The sequence below is a fragment of the Lithobates pipiens genome, unplaced genomic scaffold (genome assembly GCF_037356315.1).
Source record: "Lithobates pipiens isolate NorthernLeopardFrog02 unplaced genomic scaffold, aLitPip1_a1.2 Scaffold_30, whole genome shotgun sequence".
NCBI lineage: Eukaryota > Metazoa > Chordata > Amphibia > Anura > Ranidae > Lithobates > Lithobates pipiens.
Window position 1 is genome coordinate 109,058,652 of NW_027507791.1, and position 22,443 is coordinate 109,081,094.

General features: G+C 40.0%; 1 protein-coding gene across 1 annotated transcript in view; it reads right to left on the bottom strand.

Annotated features, from left to right (window-relative positions):
• GREM1 (gremlin 1, DAN family BMP antagonist) overlaps positions 1 to 22,033 on the bottom strand; it is a 63,650-nt gene extending 41,617 nt beyond the window's left edge. The window contains exon 1 of the mRNA XM_077464747.1: positions 21,880 to 22,033. The gene's annotated coding sequence lies outside the window, so the exon portion shown is untranslated. The remainder of the gene's footprint in view (positions 1 to 21,879) is intronic.
• Between the last annotated feature and the right edge of the window lie 410 nt (positions 22,034 to 22,443).

Here is a 22,443-nt window from a genome sequence, read left to right on the forward strand (position 1 = left end):
TACCATTGTTTATCTTTAAGGATTTTCTCACACGTCAACATATTTCCGATTATCCATGATCACGATATTGCCCCCTTGTCGGATCCCCCAGAGGGTTCTTTGTTGTTCTCTTTACTGTAAGCGTGGCAAGGATGTGGAATTCCCTTCCGCAGGAGGTGGATTCAGCGGGGGGGGGGGCATCAGTAGTTTCAAAAAACGATTAGATAAGCACCTGAACGACCGCAACATACAAGGATATACAATATAATACTGACATATAATCACACACATAGGTTTGACTTGATGGACTTGTGTCTTTTTGCAACCTTTCCAACTATGTAACCTACTATATAACTATGTAATATACAGGTCAATTATTGATGCAGCCAAAATAGTGCTCATAAATGGATCATCACCTGCAGGTGTCCTGATCCCTATGTTTTGCTGCACTAAGAGGGTCTGAAATAGGGATCCCTTTTGGCTTACAATTTAATTCAAAATAACTTTTTTTTTCTCAAATACCTTGTTCTGAATATGCTAATTGTCTGGTTGTCAGTGGCTTTATTATTTAAAAGTCACAGACCAATTGGCACAAAAAGGCAAGATTAGTGATGACAATCTAAGCATTTTATGGCCAGATAATGCATTATATGGCATTTCCTCTGTTTTTCCTTTTTTTGTGGGAAATTCTTTTTATTTGAATTTTTCAATAAACATGTACACATAAAACACTTAGTGAAAGCCTAGCAATCAGGTGACACCAAAGAAACATAACAGACAAGGCCTCAGTACTAGGACAGCAGTATAAATCCAAGACTAATACAAGCAGTTCTGTTAACTTTCTAACCAAGAATACTTATCAAATATAGAACAGGCATTTCCTCTTTAAAACAATTCTGCCAACAAATCATAAGTCTTATCCTTGATGCGCACACACTTAATTATATTCTACAGCTATGGCACTGAAGGGAGTCAATAAAATCTGGAGCAGCTCTACATAGTAATCAATCAACCAATCAGCTTCCAGCTTCAGCTTATTTAGTTACTTTAACCACTTGGGTACCGCGCTATTGCCGAATGACGGCATTAGCGCGGACCTAGATTTCCAGGACTACGTCTATTGACGTCGTCCTGGTTACGAGCGGCCTGCGCGCCCCCTGAGGGGCGCGCGCGGCGCGCTCTGTGATCGGCGAGTCCGTGAGACTCGCCTGATCACCGATCCGTGTAAGGGGTCGATCCCGACCCCTTATCACGTGATCAGCTGTCAGCCAATGACAGCTGATCATGTGATAGAACGGAGCCGGTAATCGGCTATTATTCCTCCTCGCGCTGACAGCGCGAGGAGAAAAAAAAAAAGCCGATCACCGGCGGCCGTGATTGGGACATCAGTCCCGATCACGGCCAGCAATGAAAGGCACCACATGCCACCTGCCAGTGCCCACCTGCCTCCCGCAGTGCCATCCTGAAAAATAACAAAGTAAAAGTAAGTGCCCCCCGTCTGTGCCCATAATGCCCACAGTGCCACCCCACAGTGCCACCCCACAGTGCCACCCACAGTGCCACCCACAGTGCCACCCAATCTGCCTCAAAGGTGCTGCACCCCAGTGCCGCCCATCAGTGCCCAGCAGTGCCGCCCATCAGTGCCCAGCAGTGCCACCTATCAGAGCCACCTATCAGTGCCACCTATCAGTGCCCATCAGTCCCATCTATCTGTGGTACCTATCAGTGCCCATCCGTGCCACCCATCCGTGCCACTTATCCGTGCCACCCATCCGTGCCATCTTATCTGTGCCCATCTTTGCCCATCAGTGCCGCCTTATCTGTGCCCATCGGTGCCGCCTTATCTGTGCCTATTAGTGCCGCCTTAACTATGCCTATCAGTGCCCACAAGTGCAGCCTATCAGTGCCCACCAATGCAGCCTATCAGTGCCCACCAATGCAGCCCATCAGTGCCCACCAATGCAGCCCATCAGTGCCGCCTTATCAGCGCACTTCAATGAAGGAGAAAAATGACCCGTTTGCAAAATTTTATAACAAACTATTAAAACATGATTTTTTATTTTTATTTTTTTGCATCTTTTTTTGTTTGTTTAGCAAAAAATAAAACTCCGAGCTGTAACTAAATACCACCAAAAGAAAGCTCTATTTGTGGGAAAAAAATGATAGAAATTTCATTTGGGTACAGTGTTGTATGCCCGCACAATTGTCATTCAAAGTGCATCAGCGCTGAAAGCTGAAAATTGGTCTGGGACTGAGGGGGGTTTAAGTGCCCAGTAAGCAAGTGGTTAAAAATGAAAGTTAGAAGGTGATTGGTTGACATGCACAGCTGCTCCAGTCATGAGTAAACATGAGGAATGAGCAAAAAAATGCCAACAGGATTTCCACCTAATATTGGTGCCTTTAGCTTAACTGCTGTGGTCATCTGTACCCCCAAACAATGCATACTATTCAAACAGCAAAACCACTTTTATTAGGCAAGGTGCACCTAACACCTATAGATACCTTTACTTTGCTTCTGCAGAGAAAGAACATAATAGCACATCCCTGCAAAAGCATTCACATTAGTGAGAATTACCAACATGGGCATTAACTCGAAAACCATTAGAGATGAATTGTGCAAATGATGAACTAGTCTGCGGAGATTCTTATATATTTATTCAAGTTAATTAATTCACCTAGTAGGCGCCACTTCTAAAGTAAACAAGGCTAATTTAGGTGCTTGTCTGGATTCTTTTCTAACTCAGTTGTATAATTTTTTTGTAACTTAATGATCAAAGTACTGCTTTATTATTTCAGATCTTGTGTCCGTATAATACAAGGTAACAATATGATACAGAAATTTTGCAAAGCTCGGCAAAAGATTAATGATTCGAAGGACCCTTTGGAACATAAAATCATTGTGGAATGAAGAAATGGGCTATTGACAGAATTTTTATGGAAGGTGAACAGGCTTAAAATATATAATAATAATATATAATTGCTGAATATCTGGATGTCAGTGACATACAGATATATACACTAGGTACAGATTGTCTGATAAATACAAATGTCATAGAAGTATGATCGATAAATTGTCAAATTGCAATCAATGGGTATTAAAAAAGAAGATGAGAAGGATAATAAGATAGATGCTGCACAATGAGCATTCTGAAGCAGCACATCAAGTCATCATATTAGAAACAAATATAATGGGCAGACAGAATTCTCAACCATATCTAAATTGCTTGGCAATTGTAATTTACCATTTCCTTTTAAAGGGGATTAAATTGAGGCAACGAAAATGTGGCAAAAATCATAGCAAGAGATAAATAGTATTATTCATCAAAATGACTTTGAAATGATCAAATGCAATGAAAATCCATGTATTGATAACATCTCATGAATCAGGTTTGTGCAAAATAAATGAATCACAAGTAGGCTACAGGTAATTGCCACCTTATCAATTAAAGAATATGCAGACCCAAATTGCTAAAATCTCTTATAAACATGGTAAAGCCTCCTTGCATGAAAATGCAAGGCTTGCTTTGTGACAGCCCCTAATTCCCCCTTCTCCAAATAAAAATGTGATGAAATAAAAAAAAAAAATCTCAGAATTGGGCTTCTGTTCACTTCCTCGAGTTGCCAGTGTCATTGCTGTACCTCAATGCTGCCTCCCAGCAAAGTTAGGTGCTCAAAATCCTACAAGAATGCACTGTAGTGGCAATGATATTTCTGGAAGTGTTTGTAATTTAGAACATGATTTAGCATTCATGGGAAATTGTTCAAAGCAAGGGGAAACTGTAGTTTTATGTTTTTAACTGCAAAGAAATGCGCTTAGTGAAATAAATTCTCCCAGACTATGATATTGGGGGTACAGTGTGGGCCAGAACAACGTAACAAACAGATTTGGGGACAAAATCGGCAAAAAGTGTGGCTAGGCAGCTGAGAAAGCAAACACAATTCTGAACAGTTGCGGTGCAGTGGCATGGGCGCCACCCCCTCTCTCCAGCCACCCTCCTCTATGTATCATGGATAGATTCATGCATTGCATTGCATGAATCTATCCATGGCCGCTGTAGTCACCCCCTATTCAGGTGTCCAGCCCCTTTTTGGGTGCCGTGTGCCTAAATTACAGTGGCGGGCGTGTATTTTTAAAGCACCTGATTACAGCCATAGGCTTCAAAAAGAATGAACTGCGTGCGCAGATCATTGAGCTCACAGTTTACCAAGGTGTGTTAGAACAGTGAATGAATATTTGCTTTTCTAACACTGAACCGCCTCTCTGCCAATCAGGAAGCGTGGATGTGTTACCCGTCGCCTGATTGGCTAAAAAGACAGGTGCTGTGATTGACGCCTATCAGGAGGAGGAGAGGAGACATATGGAGGACATAGCTTGCCGCCATCACCTGCTGCCCTACAGAGATAAGGTAAGTGCCGGGCAGACAACGAGTGAAGGGGGGGGGGGGTCACAGTATTAACTTTTAAATGGGCACAGTGGCAGCATTTGATGTGCACAGTGGCAGCATTTGATGGCCACAGTGGCTGCTATTGATGGCACAGTGGCAGTATTTGATGGGCAGAGTGGCTGCATTTGATGGCACAGTGGCTGTGTTTGGGTACAGTGGCTGCATTTTATGGCACAGTGGCTGTGTTTGATGGGCATAGTGGCTGTGTTTGATGGGCACAGTGAGGCTTTAATTTATGTTTTTTTTCATAATTTTTCAGTTTTGCATCCCCCCCAAATATTTTGAGCACCAGCCATCACTGATTCTGAAGGTGCATCACTGAGGGATGACCAGCAGGAGAAAGTAGGTCCTGTTTCTAAAGAGCTTTAGTTTGACCTCAATTAGAACAGCTCGGGAGGCCTCACTAGGAAAAATAATATTGATGAGATAAAATTATATGATCAGTATGGACTGATTTCAGACAATCTTCAGACTTTGCTTCATACTTGTGAAAAGGGCTAGGAGACAGACACTGGTTTTGGCATACTTGGTGGGGCCATGACTTGAACCCAGTCTGTGCAGTGGGTACAACTTCATGGGACCCCGGGGCACTAAATGCGTCCCTATCCTGTTTATTAGTGGCCTGTAAGTGACATCACTGTTTGACTAAGATTTTCCAGCCTCTTCTGGGCCCCAGTGCACATGTAGGCCCCCTGTTGGTCTGATATTTTGGACTGCAGTGTGGCTGATAGGATAGGTGATTAAGTGGGGGAATGCAATATTATTCCCTTGTCTTTTCCAATTTTCCTTTTTCTTGTTTACCATCTATACACTCTTTAAAGAATATCTGGTTGGACGGGATTCGGATTGGCCCCTGCTTCAGGATATATGGTGTTACCCGAAAAAAAAACCCTGATGAAGGAGAATACGACTCATCTCTGAAACGTCGTTGGGTTTGGGTTACTCCATTACACCTATCCATGATTTTTTGTGTATTGTTATGCATCCTTAAATATTTATATGTTTCTGTGATATTGTAATTATGTATTTTTTTGTATAATAAAATATTGTTTATATATATATTTTCCTACGTATGTGAATATGGTAGTACCTATGAAGTCCCACTTCTAGGGGGTTTCTCCATTTTTCCATACTTGTGAAACAGGACATTTTTTATAGTGTTAACTGGTCATTCTTCCTCCAACGGTATAGGAATCATGGGGGTGGAGCTTGATTCCTTTTTTCCTACCTCCCCCTTTGTTTTATCATACTCCCTCTTCAATCTTTTCTTATCACCTTCCTTCTTTCCCAATCTGTTTCTTTCTTCTCCTTCAGTATATTGTTCTTCTATTGGTAATCCATTGCGCATTTGTGACCCTATGTTCTCAAACCTCTATGTGGAAATGTTATGGAAAATACAATTATCTTCAGAATTTAATATTTGTATAGTTGATACAACGTGACCTGTACCTTATTTCTATTAAAAAAAAAAAAAAAAAAAAAACTGAAAAAAGCAAAACAAGCAAAAAAAAAAACTATAAAATAGGATTAAACATAATACTGATGAGACAGAGTGAATCCAGAGGCAAGGGTTGCAAGGTCTGAGGAATAAAACATGAGGAGACACTGGATAAACATATACCCAGCCTTAAGGAAAGAAGGGAAAAGAGAGACACGACTGAATACTTTATACATCAGGGTGTAAATAAGGATCAGGAGGGCAGTATTTTTAATAACAAGTGGAGTGCAAGAACATGGGGACATGACCTCAAATTAGCAGGAAGGAAGTTCAAAAGTAACATTAAGAAAGTGAATTTACTGAAAGAGTAGTGGATACTTGGAACAGACTTGGAGTAGAGTAGTCAGTCAATGAAAAGTGAATTTAAACATGCTTGGTATAAAAAGAGATCTACCCTCAGACAAAAATGTTAGGAAAAAATAAGAAAATAAACCTTGACAGTCCACTTTGTCTTTTTCTACCATAAGTCTTTGTTTTTTTTTAATCGAAATAGATAAAATCACTATCGTTGTTTGGTCTTGGTGTCTGGTGTTATTAGCTCTAATCTCTTCTTAATGCATTTTGTCCAGTAAAGTTTCATCAGAACCATGCAGTATGTTACACATCCCCCTTAGCTTACCTCCATACAATAGTGACAGTAACAGTAACAATCTGTTCTAAAACAAATCCATTTACATCTCTCAATCATCTGAAAGGATGAATTGGCTAAATTAAAACGTATTAGAATATACAGTATAAGGATATTGTGCTAAAAGTAAATAAGAGAACTAGAACTTTTGCAAAGTGAAAGTTTGGGTGTGAGACTAAAGTTGGCAGTGCCTCCAACCAGGACAGGGCTGCTGTGAACATAGAGGATTCCTTTCCTGGGAAATTAACCAGTAATCAAAATAATTGAGAGCAGCTGAACTACTGCAGCCAGCATATAACATTTACCATACACCAGTACGGAAATAATACAAGCTTTATATAATAAAAGAATAATAACAGTGCATACATCCAGTGTAAAAACAGGTATTATCAGTAGTGGGTGGGAAAAAGAGTCCTGGTGGAACATATTGTGCACATATACCCTGGTACAGCCCTCAAATTTCACCCACCTACTCGCATTTTGTGAGTGGAAAATGAGGGCTGGCAAGCGTAGGCTGCCTCGGAGGGTGGAGACGTGTACCGCCGGCAGGCGCAGTTGAATGGGAGCTGTTCTTCCAGCGACCACCATGGGGAAAGAGAGCATGCAGAAGGAGGAGAGCTGGCCAGATCATCACAGAGCAGGGATAGCCCAGTGTAACAGCATACATTAGAATTGCCCCTGCTCACGGTCACACAGCCCTGCCTCCTGACCCGACACATGTGACAGACAGAACGCCTGTCCAATGCTGGGATGTGTTCTGTCTGTCACAGGCGTTGGGTCAGGAGGAAGGGCAGTGTGACCGCAAGCGGAGCCAATTCTAATGTAAGCTGTTACAGCAGGCTCTGTGCTGCGGCCAGCTCGCCTCTTCCCCCACTCTCTCCTCCCCTGTGATGATTCAGCCGCCCTCTCTATTCCTCTGCACAGGTCATGCTGCAATGATGGACACAGGTGAGGCTGCAATGGTGGGCACAGGTCACGTTGGATTGATAGGCACTGACGAGGCTGCTTTGATGGGCACTGATAAAGTTGTTAAATGTTTTATGTAGAATTAAGTTACAAAAATAATTAAGTGTAATTTCATGGGATAATTTATGAGGACGTGTTTAAGGGTAGGGATTGGGTGGGGCAACTGGTGGTGAGTGACCCTTAAGGCCTGGCTAGTAGCTCAGGACTTGAAATTTTGAACCCTGCCCTGGTATATATAGTTAAAAATAAGATACCTCCAGATGAATGTTGCTGAAAAGTTAAGTTGCAGGGGTGTCCGTCTTTGTGTCAGAGACCTAAAGACAAGATCAGCAGTGATTGGGAGATTCTACAACCATTTTCCAACAAAACTGGAACGCTGCTTCTAAAAGACAGATACTGTTGTATGGCAAAGGAACTCTGCGTCTTAGTCCCTAGTAGTTTCTAATCTGCCATGTAACCAGACCTCTAACTACCAGAAGTGGCTATCATGCCTAACCTGGCTCTAGGCTATCCTGGTTATCGAGCCCTAAGCCAAAACTAGCTAAAGAATCCCTGATCAGTAGGGACAGGGTTAACTGAAATAACAAGAGCTGTATATGAACGCTATTGCAATAAACAGCTTCACCTACTCATATACAGGCAAGTGACAACTACAAAAATACAATAGCACAGACCTAGCTTTCTGTTATCAGTAGGCCTTTTTTTTCTCAGAGAATAGGTGAAGGAATGCCCCCCTTGTCTCCAGCCCCTACCCAAGCACCATCCCTTGATTCCACCCCCTACCCACCCCCCAGTACTGCCCCAAGTATCATTTGCTAAATAATCTGTATGGAATTTGTTCTTGTCTAATAACAAGAAAAGCAGTAAAAATAGATACACTGGAGCCAGCAACAATAGACCCCACACCAGTAATAATAGATTCTCCCAAGCAACAATAGATTCCCCTCCCACCAATAATAGACCCCACCCCAGCAACAATGGATCCCTCACACAACAATAGACTCCCCCAGCAACAATGGTCCCCACCCCAGTAACAACAGATCCCTCACACAACAATAGAATCCCCCAGCAACAATGGTCCCCACCCCAGTAACAATAGTTCCCCCCCAGCAACAATAGACCCCACCCCAGCAACAATAGTTCTCCACAAAACAATAGACCCCCCCACACAGAAACAATGGACCAATGCACAACAAAATACCACCCTCAAGAACAAAAGATCCACCCCAGCAACATTAGAACCTGCCCCAGCAGAATCAACAGATCTCCCAGCGGTCAGCATTAATTGACCCTCCAGCAGCCAACAACAATAGACCTCTCCCTCAACAGTAGATAGCTACAAGCACCATAAGACCCCCCCCCCCAGAAACAACAGAGCCCCCACAAGCAATAATAGATGTCACACAAAAACAGATCCCCACCAGCAGACAGCATTAATAGACTCTCCAACACATGCCTTGCTATTACATACATTTGGTGTTGGAGGTGCCGGAACTGCGTTCCCCCACGTTCCCGCTAATAAAAGCCCTGGTTATCAGTCCTTAGATGTATCTCATCTCAAAAAAGTGAGTACCCCCCTCACATTTTTGTACATATTTTATTATGCCTTTTCATGTGACAGCACTGAAGAAATGACACTTAGCTACAATGTAAAGTAGTGAGTGTATAGCTTGTATAACAGCTCAGTTTCAGGGTCTTGGCAATCTTCTTATAACCCAGGCCATCTTTATGTAGAGCAACAATTCTTTTTTTCAGATCCTCAGAGAGTTCTTTGCCATGAGGTGCCATGTTGAACTTCCAGTGACCAGTATGAGAGAGTGAGAGCGATAACACCAAATTTAACACACCTGCTCCCCATTCACACCTGAGACTTTGTAACACTTAAGCCGCGTACACACGGCGGATTGTATGGCCTACTTAGTCCATCTGTCATACTTTCGAATGAACGGACTTGACCACACACGGATGCACAAACAGTCCGTCGAAAGCTTGCGCGATGACGTGTACAGCACGTACGACGGGACTAGAAATAGGAAGTCCAATACACAGCAATGCAACCTTTCGCCGTGTAAATCCTTTCTGAGCATGCGCCATTCTTAGTCCGTCGAACTAGCCTACTGACGAGCGGATTGTCCGCTGAAACCAAAGTATGACGGACAGTATTACGGAAATTCAGAAATACTTAGTACGCCAGACTGCACGCTGAAAAAGTCCTCTGAAGCCCACACACGAGCGGACTGTTCGCTGAAATGTGTTTCGACGGACTAAGTTGGCCATACAGTCCGCCCATGTGTACGCGGCTTAACGAGTCACATGACACCGGAGAGGGAAAATGGCTAATTGAGTCCAATTTGGACATTTTCACGTAGGGGCGTACTCAGTTTTGTTGCCAGCGGTTTAGACATTAATGGCTGTGGGTTGAGTTATTTTGAGGGGACAGCAAATTTACACTGTTATACAAGCTGTACGCTCACTACTTTACATTGTAGCAAAGTGTAATTTCTTCAGTGTTGTCACATGAAAAGATATAATAAAATATTTACAAAAATGTGAGGACTGTACTCACTTTTGTGAGATACTGTATATGGTATACATATACACCCAGAAGCTATGGACGATGGTAAACCTAAACATAGGAGCACTTGCCTAGTAATCCATGTATTCTGGTCTGGGTTCAGCAACTCTACCATGGACAGGACATGTATCTCAGACTTTCTCACTATCTCAACCTCTGCCTTCTGTGATTTTCAAACCAACATCCCAGAGACAGGAAGTGATGTGCTTAAAGCTCAAGTCCATCTTTTGACATACTTTACATAGCTTTAATACAAAGCTTTCTCTGATTGGAAGAGGTTGTGACATCATAAGCCCGACTCAGAGGAAGCTTGTATTCATTGATAGAAAACATTGCTTACTCAGAATGGCTGAGCGCCGCTCTGATACTCTACTGTGTTCCAGGTATGAGACTGGAAATCTTGGCTTGAACCTGAAACATGGTGCAGTATGCTGTATGTAGCCACAGCTACATACAGTTTATACAGCACATCCAGCAGCCTCACATATCATTGAGGGACATAGTTTGTTTGGGCCAAGCTGGTCAAGTATATCAAAAGATGGAGTTGAGCTTTACATACCTCTGTGAACATTAAGCAGCACTTACAAACAGAAGAGGGGCACCCAGATGATGTAATTTGTGATGAATCTGTTAGGGTGCACCCGGATACATGCTACTTAGCATGTGCAAAGGAACTTCAGCCATCTTTGATGTTGGAATTCCATGTTGCTCTACCATGTGATATGCTGTGTTACTTCTAGACATTTGTAAGTGCTTAGACTTAATAAATTCCTTGTTATGGGTGGTTTTACACTATGTTGAGTGTCTCTTTTATCATATGTGCATCGGTCTGGCTCAGCTAATTCCCAGTGGTGCAGCAGTTCCCTGCAGGGATGTATATGGTGATTCCTGATGTTTCTGTGGATGTGGAGGCTGGATAGCCCTTTCCCTGATGGAGTTTCACTATGTGCATGTGACCACTCATATGGAGGGTCGCATTATTTGGTAAGCCTTGTGTGTGATCAATGGCACCTGGGAGGCTCCTGGGAGACTTTACACGTTTTTTCTCTTCATCATCTCCACTATTTTCTCATCATGGCTTGTGGAACTATTTCTCTCCTAGTGTATTTTCTGCTGTATATGCCTCTATATGTAAAGCATTTTGATTACACATATTGCTGTACACAAGATTTGAAGAAAAGGCCTATGGCCACACCACCCTGAATGTGCCTGATCTTGACTGATTTTGGAAGCTAACCAGGGCTGGGCCTGGTTAGTACTTGGATGGGAGACGTTGGGGATAAGATCTTGGTGATATACAGTATCTCACAAAAGTGAGTACACCCCTCACGTTTTTTGTTAATATTTTATTATATGTTTTCATGTGACAACACTGAAGAAATGACACTTTGCTACAATGTAAAGTAGTGAGTGTACAGCTTGCATAACAGTGTAAATTTGGTGTCCCCTCAAAATAACGCAACACACAGCCATTAATCTAAACCGCTGGCAACAAAAGTTCCACTCCTCCATGACGACATTGCAGAGCTGGTGGATGTTAGAGACCTTGTGCTCCTCCATCTTCCATTTCAGGATGACCCACAGATACTCAATAGGATTTAGGTCTGGAGACATGCTTGGCCAGTCCATCACCTTTACCCTCAGCTTCTTTAGCAAGACAGTGGTCGTCTTGGAGGTGTGTTTGGGGTCATTATCATGTTGGAATACTTCCCTACGGTGCAGTCTCTGAAGGGAGGGGATCATGCTCTGCTTCAGTATGTCATAGTACTCGTTGACATTCATGGTTCCCTCAATGAACTGTAGCTGCCCAGTGCCGGCAGCACTCATGCAGCCCCAGACCATGACTCTCCCACCGCCATTCTTGACTGTAGGCAAGATACACTTGTCTTTGTACTCCTCACCTGGTTTCCATCACACACGCTTGACACCATCTGAACCAAATAAGGTTATCGAAGTCTCATCAGACCACAGCACATGGTTCCAGTAATCCATGTGCTTAGTCTGCTTGTCTTCAGCAAACTGGGCTTTCTTGTGCATCATCTTTAGAAGAGGCTTCCTACTGGGATGACAGCCATGCAGACCAATTTGATGCAGTGTGCGGCATATGGTCTGAGCACTGACAGGCTGACCCCCCACCTCGTCAAACTCTGCAGCAATGCTGGCAGCACTCATACGTCTATTTCCCAAAGACGCTGATCATGGGCACTCAACTTCTGTTACTTAAACTGCTGTATGGTCTTGGTCACCATGCTGCAGCTCAGTTTCAGGATCTTGGCAGTCTTTTATAGCCTAGGCCATCTTTTTTTTAAATCCTTAGGGAGTTCTTTTCCATGTCAAACTTTCAGTGTCCAGTATGAGAGAGTGAGAGCGATAACACCAAATTTAACACACCTGCTCCCCATTCACACCTGGGACCTTGTAACACTAAGGAGTCACATGACATTGGGGAGGGAAAATAGTTAATTGGGCCCAATTTGGACATTTTCACTTAGGGGTGTACTCACTTGTTGCCAGTGGTATAGACATGTCACATGAAAAGATATAATAAAATATTTACAAAAATGTGAGGGATGTACTCACTTTTGTGAGATACTGTACATAGATTCACCTGAGTGCAGATATTATATTATATATACTTATTTCAGTAAAATAGTATGGTATTTTATCTGTTTCAGTGGATATGCTTTGTAAGCTGATTTTTTTTAATTGTCTTGTAATTAGTCCAATGTCATGAAGTTAGCTGGACGATTATATCCCACTAGGTATGGGATGTGTTATTGTAATTTATTTAAAAATGTAGTATCTTTCAGTTTAGATCTAGTGCTTGATTTCTGTCCTGTATGTACCCCTCTATGTACCTAGCTTGAGGTCAGATTACATTGTACGAAATAGGGTATTCCTGGTACCCCATTTATCCTGCTTTACCTAGCTACTGATCCATATCTACAGTATGGTGGATACCTACTGGTCCATATTTATAAGATAGAATGGTCAGCTTGACTTTTTTTTTTTTCTGAAGTTAGTGTTGCATGATAAATCAGTCTGGGATCTGGAACTCCCAGGTATTGGGATTTCTGGTGTACTCCAACAACAGATATCTCAAGGTATATGCTCCCATTTCTATTGTCTTCTCTAAATGTGGCCTTGTATTGTATTGTATTGTGTAATACAAAATACACAAACATATGTAACTCAATATCACTAATGGATTTTCTTAATAAAAGCAGTGTAACTAGCTTGAATTGTTTTGCTGTTGGCCTCTTGAAGTCCCTGTTCAGAAGAAATGGAGTGTAAAAAAAAAAGAAAAGAAAGCAGAACAAGTAGGCAACCAGTTCACCAAATCTGTTTTTGGCTAGAGTTCTTCTTTAAAGCTGGCATTATGACAAGGTAAGTAGGGGTAAGTAGAAGTAATAGTATTAAAAAGAACACATAAAAATGTGTAGGTGATATTTGAGTCTTCTTCTGCCCACAATATCTATTACTCATTATTGCAATCTAGAACTCATAATTATCTCCCATTTCATCCTTCTGATTCTAAATGAAAACAAGTGAGTATAATCACCATGGTACAAGTGAATGTTGTATCTATTTCCAGGACTGCTGATTCCAATCAACAAAACTGCAAACATTCTTAACAAGCAGACCTTGAGATGGTTTCCAACAGGATGAATTTAATTACAAAGATTTTAGAGAAGTGCAAAACAAATTTTATCCCATGTCCCTAAAAATCGGAAAGTTTGATCGAATTTAAAAAAAGTTGTCAATTCCAATGGTATTTAATTCTTTCATTTTCGCTGCCTCTAACTTTAAAGTGTAGCTATAGGCATTTTTTTTTTGTTTTAGATAAAGTAGAGAAGGATTTTTGCCTCTGTCAGAACTGTATTGCTGTTTATGCCCCTGCTGGGGAGATTTGCCCTCTCGCCAAGTTAGAAAGTAATTGTTAATTCTAAAATTTCACAGTTGTGCCCAGAACGGGGTGAAGAGAAATCTTCCATTGGGGGCACTTATTCTGGTGACAGCTGGATAAAGGGAGAACTTCCTCACTTTGGTAATATTTCCTCTCACTTTCTGTTGGGTCTTAGATGCAGGAAGTGAAGGGAAGTCTTCCCAACAGTACACAGATAGCAAAAAATAAACTAACAGGGTTTAACCTTTCCCTACTCTGTCTAAATTCAATGATGCTTTAAAAGCTTTTACAGGTTGCCAGTTTAAAGTTGCACAGCAATATCTCATATGTGTGGTGCGATTGCAGTTTAAATCTGCGTGCAGGATCTTGACATTTTTTTTAATTATTATTATTTATTTTAATTAAATGTACTTTTTTAACACTGCACCTGTTTTTTAATCACTTTTATTGCTTTCACAAAGGATAAACAACAGCATGGGTTGTGACAAGTCCCTTTTATGAAGACATCTGGGGTCTATTAGACCGCAGATGTCTTCTCTGGCCTCCAAAGTATCTGACCCAACCGACATCGGTTTGATCAGATGCTTGGACAAGCCAGTAATGGCTTGTAAACATCAAACCAAATCCATAATCCTTGTCACTTCTGGTTTCTGATCTCACAGAGAGGGAGGAACAACTAGTTCCTCTCTCTCTCTCTCTCTGTTCAGTGCACCGGTTGCCACCAGTTTATGCCACCACATGTAGAAGTCCTAGATTGTAAGCTCTAACAAGCAGGGCCCTCTGATTCCCTGTCTTGCATTGTATTGTAATGTCTGCCCTAATGTTGTAAAGCGCTGCGTAAATTATCGGCGCTATATAAATCCTGTATAATAATAATAATAGAAGTGAGAATTTCTACATTAAAGGGAATTGCCAGCTGTAAATTTTGATACCTGGATGATGCCTACAGCAGCTCTAGGACATCATATGACATCCTATGGGCGGCAAATATTTAAAGCTGAACTCCGGGCACAAAAACAAACATTCATTATATAATATATTTCTTATTTGTCACAAAGGATATAAATCCACTTTGTGTGCACCAAATGCCTCTGCAAACCCAAGTTTTACCATAAAAACTAGCAGTCTGCTTGGATGCCCCATAGCAAACAGCTTGGAGGGAAGGGCTTCAGCAGGAGGGAGGGGCCAGGAGCCCTAATGGGCACCCGAGAAGAGGAGAATCTGGGCTGCTCTGTGCAAATCCACTACACAGAGGAGGTAAGTATGACATGTTTGTTATTGTAAAAAAAAATAATATCACTTTAATATTATAATATAATAGAGCAATTAGCTGTCTAACTTCCCACACATGGGTGTATGGGTAAAGATGCAGTGACCTTAGAGAGGGGGAGGTGCATGAATTCGTGAACAAAAAATTGCCTGTGGATTTGGATTTATCAATCCCAGCAATTATAGGGATTATAAAATTAAATTAGGATGAAAATGTTATTAAAATATGATATATCAGTATGGACCGGCCACTGATTACATTGACAGCTTAGCTATTTGATCTCCTAGTCCCAAGAATGAGGGGAGGTGTTTGCCTTTTTTAGTTAAAGTGGTTCTAAAGCCTAAACATGTTTTACCTTAATGCATTACTTGCAATACGGTAAAAAAAGGCATAAAGATCCCCCCTCACCCCCTTCCATTTTACTTAACTGAGCCCTCATTCAATCCAGCACTGTGCACATCGGCAGCTCTTCTCTACCCTCACTGTTTGCTCTCAATGGCTTTGCTGAGGCAGTGGGAACCATCAGGTTTCGTTGCTGTCAAAGCCAGTGATGAGGGAGCCGGGGGCTGTCTGTGTCAACAGGAGGTTCGGGGCCGCTCTGTGCAATTCCATTGCACTGAGCATGTAAGTATAAGCCTGTTTGTTATTTTGTTTGTTAACCACTTGCCGACCAGCCACCGTCGTCATACTGTGACAGGTCAGCACGATCCCGTGAACCGTCGTAGCTGTACGTATGTCCCTTTAAGTGGGATAGCAGGTGGTGGCACACACCTGCTGCACTGCGGGGGTGCCGATGCTTGTGACAGGTGGTCGCGATGACCGCCAGCCATGCGCGATTGCGGACACAAGAGCCAGAACAAGGACGTGTGTGTGTAAACCCACAAATCTCTGTTCTTTGAGGAGAGGAGAGGACAGATTGTGAGGTCCTACTAGCTAGAAACAATGATCTGTCATTTCCTCCAGTCACTCCCATCCTCCTACAGTTAGAACACACATTAGGGAACACAGGAAACACCTTGATCGCCCCCTAGTGTCAACCCCTTCCCTGCCCGTGACATTTATACAGTAATCAGTGCATTTTTATAGCACTGATCGCTCTATAATTGTCAATGGTCCCAAATATGTGTCAAAAGTGTTCGATTTGTCTGCCATAATGTTGCAGTCCTGATAAAAATCGAAGATCGCTGCCATTACTAGTAAAAGAATTATAAAAATACCATAAATCTTTCCCCTATTTTGTAGACGCTATAACTTTTGCGCAAACCAATCAATATATGCTTATTGTGATTTTTATTACCAAAAATATGTAGAAGAATACATATCGGCCTAAACTGAGGAAAAAATTAGCTTTTTTTGTTTAAATTGGGGATATTTATTCTAGCAAGAAGTACAAAATAGTGTTTTTTTTCACAATTGTTGCTCCTTTTTTGTTTATAGCGCAAAAAATAAAAAACGCAGAGATGATCAAATACCACCAAAAGAAAGCTCTATTTGTGGGAAAAAGAGGACGCCAATTTTGTTTAGGTACATCGTCGCATGACCGCACAATTGTCAGTTAAATTGCCGTATTTCGCAAAAAATGGCCTGGTCATTGAGCAAATCTTCCGGGGCAGAAGTGGTTAATTTGTGTGCCTGTATTCCATAGACTATTCAGACTGTTCCATGGTATATTCAAGAGGCAGGCTACGATTGTGGGGGGGGGGGGGCTGAACACAGTATCCGATACAGGCATGCTGTGTGTCTGCATAGTATCCAGTACATTTGAATGGCCAGCCAAAGAATGAAAACTGACCATACTAACATAGGTCAGCTTCTGTTCTTTATATGGTCAGCTTAGAACAAGGAAGACAGGTGATTGGCAGGATCAACCAGGTACTTCAGATAGAAGAAGTACGTAAAAATAATAGAGCCTATAGGATTTATAAAATACACATGTGTGAACACACACACATAAAAGAATAATACATTAGGGTAACATACACTTTACGTAAAAAGACTTTTCAAGAGAATTCTCTCTTAGGTTACTGAATGTGGTAAGGCTCTGATGACTTCCATCATCCAATCATGTGCAAGCAAAAATACAGTATTGATTTTCCTTGCACGTGACTGGGTATTCCTTGCAAAGTGAATTTTCACCACATTCACCAAGCTAAAGGATTATTTCCCTTGGAAAATGAATCAACCCCAATATCCCCATTGTGCACCTAACCAGCTTTTCCTACAGACTGGAATGAATGCATTATTGCATTTTTCACAATATTGTTATCTAAACTGCTTCAGTAAGTATAGGGAGTTAGTGGCTTTCTTCTGTGACTGTGGCACCAGTACCCAGCAAGAAACCGGACAAAGGAAATCAATTCTTTACCTTTATACTTATTCCAGAATGACACCATAATCAAAAGTAAAAATGAGAATGTAGCACAACATGGGATCCTGTTCATTATGACATACTATACATACAGTAACTGCATAACATGGGAAATTATGTCTTAAAGTCCCCATACATAGCAATGGTTATCTAATAATCCTACTAGTGGATCCAACACAGGACCACATTCCATTTTTAAACATTTGACAAATTTATCAGCGCCCATTACAATTATGTGAAAAGCCACGTTCTAATAAACGAATATATTGTTTCTGACATTTAGAAGTTTCTGCAGTGTGCTAATTTATGTAAATAACTTTAGCCCTGGAAACTAATGCAAGCTTTAGATGGTCAAACATTATCCTCAAGACCCTCTCAGCTTGGCTACATATTATGTCTCCATGGTAGCAGAAGGTTTTAACAAGTTATTAGAATTGAGATAGTGTACACACTGTGTAAGGTCATTCTGCACAAGGCTAGGTCACGTTGCTAAGAAAACTTTTAATTAATAATTACAGGAAAAAACAGTTCTTCGTGACCCCACAGAAACAGTCAAACCTTTCCCCTCTAAAGGGATATTTCTATAGAACCATATACTTTGACTATTATAACTCCTGCCTTATAATCATGCAGTTATTTTCCAAATTTCGTCACTAGTTTTGCCATTGCTAAATTATCTGGTAAGGCATTCTGCAGCTCTTACCATAAACCCTTCCAAAATGAATGATAAAATCGAGATTTTCCTCAAGAGCAGTTGATGCCCTTTATGCTTAGTACGGGACAAGGAATGAAAATAAAAATAAATTCCAAATGCTGCTATTGACCTTGAATATATTTATATATGTAAACTTGATCATCTCCAAGGTATTTTTGCCCAAACAATGCAATCCATGTTATTGTAACCTTTTATTGTAGGACCTCACACTCTCTTATTAATTTAGTGGTCTGCCTTTGAACCTCCCATGAACTTATTACAACTCAGAGCCTGGATGTGTATTCCATATTAGGGAAAAACTAAATAGTCATCATGTGTTTTATCTCTAGTTTTTATAATAATGTTTTTATCTCCTCTTTTTATTTTTTTTTAAATCCCTAATATTTATTTGCTTTTGCAGCTGTAGTTTGGATGGAGTGCTGCTGTTTGGCTTACTGTTAGTGAATATTCAAAGCTTATATTCCAGCTTTGTCTTCCCCAAATATATTCCTTTTAATTTACGGGGACAATAACGAGATCCATAACCTTACTTTTACTATAATTTGTCATTTTACTGCCAATGAGGTTATTTTATTTGTTAAAAAAAGCTTTTACCCAATAAAATCTGATGGTCCATCAAATAAACCATCTTTATGTACAAGGCAACAAGAGTGTTAGTATTCAACTTTTATGAACCAGCCACAAACTGAGAACAAAAAAATTAAAGAAGATGTAAGTCGGAAGTCCCAGGCCTTTTCCACCTTGTAAATATATACAGGTGAACAACTTTGAGTAGGGGCTAGAAATGCATCCTGGTAATTTATGTATTACAACGGTTGATGCATGCAATAATTATTTCATACAAAAATGTTAGGCAAATAAAATAATCATTTATTAAAGAAATAATAAAAATAAAAAAATGAAAAAGTGCAATCTTTCACTGATCAAAATTCAATGGTCATAATAGTTATAAAATATATCAATAGTTGTAGCCCTCTTGTAGCCCTACTTGAGGATCTGTAGGGCAGAACCTGGGTTCCAATAAATATATTATAAAGTTATGATTTACCAAAACTATTATCTCTCTAGATGAACAAAGTTATTGATATCATATAGATTGGATAACCCGTGTTCACATCTACAATAATAAAAGATGCCTAAACTTTTTACAGGTATTTCAAAGCTGAAGACCAGTTGAACATTTGCCATAAACAACATTACTGAGCACTGTAGCTCATAAACTATTGGTTTAACAGCACCTAGGAATGGTCAACAGTACGGTCACTAAAACCATTCCTAGAACAGTCATATTTATTTTTGAGCAACAAATGAACATAAAAAAACTCTCAGGGGTCAATGTTTGGATTTAATTTGGACATTTTGTGATTCATGGGTGAAAGTTCAATTCAATTTTTATAATGTTTGGTCTGATTACAAATCAAACAATACTTTACAGGATATACCCACACAGGTATATGAAAATAAAGACACTCTAAGAAAAATTTAGGTTGGGAGTGTGGGAGACAATCCAAAAATTCGTTTTTGGGAAAAATGGTGCATATAGTATGTGAAACGAATGCGTGATTCAATCAAGACTTGATCAACCCATGGCTAAGTGCCTGACCACTTAGCATCTGTGCTGCCATTTATAATAAACAACAATTCGTAAATGTGATAAAGAACCAAACTGCAGAAACTAGGAACTTGATCTGCTTCATCAAAACAATTTTATTAATTATCTACTGGTTTATTTTCAAACAATTTATGTGCAAAGCATTGTTGCTTAAAGTTACTATTTGCACTATGTCCTTTAGAAACAAAAATAATCTCCACATACATGTCATGTAGTATAAGTGACGGAAGAAATTCTATTGAAATCACTTAATGATTCCTTTGTATACTGATAATGTGTGATATTAAGTAATACAGTCAGAGCAAAAAAAATAAAAAATCATAGTATCATTTATACAGAGGACCAAAATTATTATCAGCCTCATAAGATTATGCTAGCCTTGTGCATGTAATGAACAGCAAGGTATAAGAAAATTGTTTTTTTTTTCTTTTTCGTGAAAGTTTTCCTAAATGACATAATTATTAACCTCAAAAATTGATGCACACACACAAAAAAAAAACAAAAAAAACACGCATACATGATTATGTAAGTTATTGAACAGTATAGGTGGTGCAAAAAACATGTACATGTATAACTAGAAAGTGAAAACGAATATCATTGTAAAACTGACCCATACATTATACAATTTTATTATGCAATTTCCTTTAGATGTACCTTCAACTATGTAGTACAAGGGCCTGTCTGACTGCATACAAATTTAAAGTGTTTAGGGTTGACCGGATATTATATGGTTTTGGTAAATCTAAAGGAAAGTTGTTGACGAAAATTGTATAATGTATGGCCAGCCTTACCTTGTATACGCACATTATTATAACAATTTATGAGACAGTGCTATGACACCAAGGCTAAACAAAAATTCATAAAGTGTAATATTGTGCTGCTATATCCTATTGAATGGTATGCTGCTTTCATTTTTCTGCTCTTTAGGGGAATAAAATTTAGATAGTGACAATATGATATAATCTAATCAATTGATAAACATTTTAGCAAGTTTATAAAATAAAATTATGAGCCTTGTATTTGTAAGGCCTCATTCACACCTATGCATTTTTAGTGCTTTTTGCATTTTGCAGATTTGCACTACAGAATGTGTTCCATAGGAATCCATGTTAAATGGACTGTAGTGCCAATCTGCAAAATGCAAAAAGCACTAAAACTGCATAGGTGTGAATCCAGCCTAAAACATGTACTACACCTGTGAATGACCAAAGTTCTTAAAAAAATTAATTTACTGATAACTTAATATTTAATATTATATTAATATTAACATGTAACTTAATATTTAACTTAATATTACTGATACTTAATATTTAATTAAAAGTACTGCAATATACAATATACTTTACTGTGGTACAATTCATTTACAAGTACACAAAAAATATTCTTTTCCTTTTGCATCTTCAGAATTCTAAGCACACATGAGGTAACCGATAAACAGATTGTGAGTTTGATACGTGCTCCCTAAATATATATAATTTTAAATGTATATATACTTTTTCGAGAATATTCAAAAAAACAGACATCCGGCTGCTGAGCATTGTATTAATGTGAATTACACTAGTGCCAATTAATTCCTGCCTGGCATGTAGATAAATGGTATAAAACAATATACTTCTCTTAGATGATAGTTTACAAAATTACAACCTAATAAATAAAACTGTGTGGTGAAAACTGAATATAACAATGTGAAGAGCAAGGATTAGAGTTGAAAATCTGGGACAATATATTTCCAGAGAAAAATCCCTAAAACCTGGGTGTTTTAGCAACACTTTGAAAGTATTCGGCACAAACTGTTTGCACTATATAAATCCTGTAATATTATAATAATGTTGGGAGAAAGAATACACTATGGATTTAATTGGATGGAGAGTACAATTGTGAAGGTAGGATGGAGGTCTCAGTCCAGATAGCCTTACCTGTGTGAAGTGCCTGGCTGGTCCTGCCTCACAGGAATAGTGTCCTATATGAGCTGTCCATTCAAGAGGATGGAGGAAATCCTTCAGATCCAGGCTACAAATTGCTGCAGCGCCGAGCTGTCTCTCATTTAAATGTCTGCCAGCTGAGGTTTACTCTGCAAACCTCCCACATCATTGGCTGATGGACAGCACTGCACTCAGGCTGTGTGATGTCTTATCCGCCCCTTTTAACACTTCCCCTGACCTCTTCTAAAGAGAGCGAGAGACTTCTGAGCAGAGAAACCCACTGCAAAGTGTCCCTCAGTACACAAGATTGTGTTTCATCACACAGCCTACTTCTCAGACAGCACACACTCCTATTGTCATTATACAGAGGTATCCACAGAAATCCACTATAAGCTAGTCGTGTGTCGCACATCTAAACATTAATCGATATTTTGAAAAACCTTGAATAGGCAATCAGCCGAGTGATCAGACAGGGAGTAACTGTAACTTGAAGTTTACTAAACAGGTGCAAAATTCGAAACAATAATGCAAAGCAGGTTCAGAATGCCAAAGAACATA